Genomic DNA, 1,261 nt, shown 5'->3' with positions numbered 1-1,261 from the left:
CAATATTGTCCAGAATTTGTTTGTAATGGCTATGGCCTGGGTTTTACATATATGCAGCTATTAAAATGATGCTATTAAAACGTTCACCAGGCTGCATAGGTCAGTACCTATTTATGATCAGATCTGTAATATGTATTCTATATACTAATAACTAACCCTACATAGTATATTAAATGATTGCATAGTTCCTACTTTGCTTCAATTTATGTTTCTGCCTGGTTGATATCAAGGCCATTTTTGCTCATGTGTAGCCTTAGATAGCAAAGATGCTGCATGGCTTCTAAATATAAAACAAGAAAATCAGCTTGCCCTAAAATTCATGAAGTCTATTTTCAGAGAATGTCCTCTTCGCCCACCTAAGCCCTATACTTATACCACTCCCTACTGCATTATTTAATATAACCAAGCAGGCTGGCTGGCAGACAGGAAGATAGATTGGCTGGGAGACAGACAGGTAGGAGTGCAATTCAAACAGATGGGGAGGCAGGAAGATTAGCAGATAGGCAGAGAGACAGACATATAGGCAGATAGGCACACAGACAGACAGACAGACAGACAGACAGACAGACAGACAGACAGACAGACAGACAGACAGACAGACAGACAGACAGAAAGCCAGTTTGGCAGGCATGTAGGCCGATGAACAGATAGGAAATAAGGCTGACAGACAGACAGACAGACAGACAGACAGACAGACAGACAGACAGACAGACAGACAGACAGACAGACGGATAGGCAGTTAGGCAGGCATATAGGCAGACAGACAGGTAGATAGGCAAACAGAAAGATGGATTGTCAGTTAGGAAGGCAGACAGGCAGTTTTGCAGGGAGATTGTCAGACAAAGAAGCAGACAGATAGAAAGGCAAACTATCAGATAAGTCCCAGCCAGTCAAGCAGGAACCAGTGCATCAGTACTAGAACATGATAGAACAACTAGAACATTATGCAACACAGGCAGTTATTAGGTTGCATAATGCCCACCAACACACCTGTTATATCCATAGGGCTCCGTGTGTGTCCTGAGCTTCTAGCCACACGCCTGCTCGTATGGAACTGAATTCAGGCATGCATGCACACACACACGCACACACACACACACACCCTACACGCACGCACGCACACACAATCACACCCACCCTGCACACGCACACACGTTATGGTCCATTTAATGACAGCAAATTGGTTTTGGTATCAGTTGATCAGATGTTTTTGATAAGGTCTCGCCGTGTATTGTATTCTACTTAGAATCTCTGAAAGTGA

The sequence above is a fragment of the Gadus morhua genome, chromosome 9 (assembly GCF_902167405.1).
Source record: "Gadus morhua chromosome 9, gadMor3.0, whole genome shotgun sequence".
Taxonomy (NCBI): domain Eukaryota; kingdom Metazoa; phylum Chordata; class Actinopteri; order Gadiformes; family Gadidae; genus Gadus; species Gadus morhua.
This window is presented reverse-complemented; position numbering follows the sequence as displayed.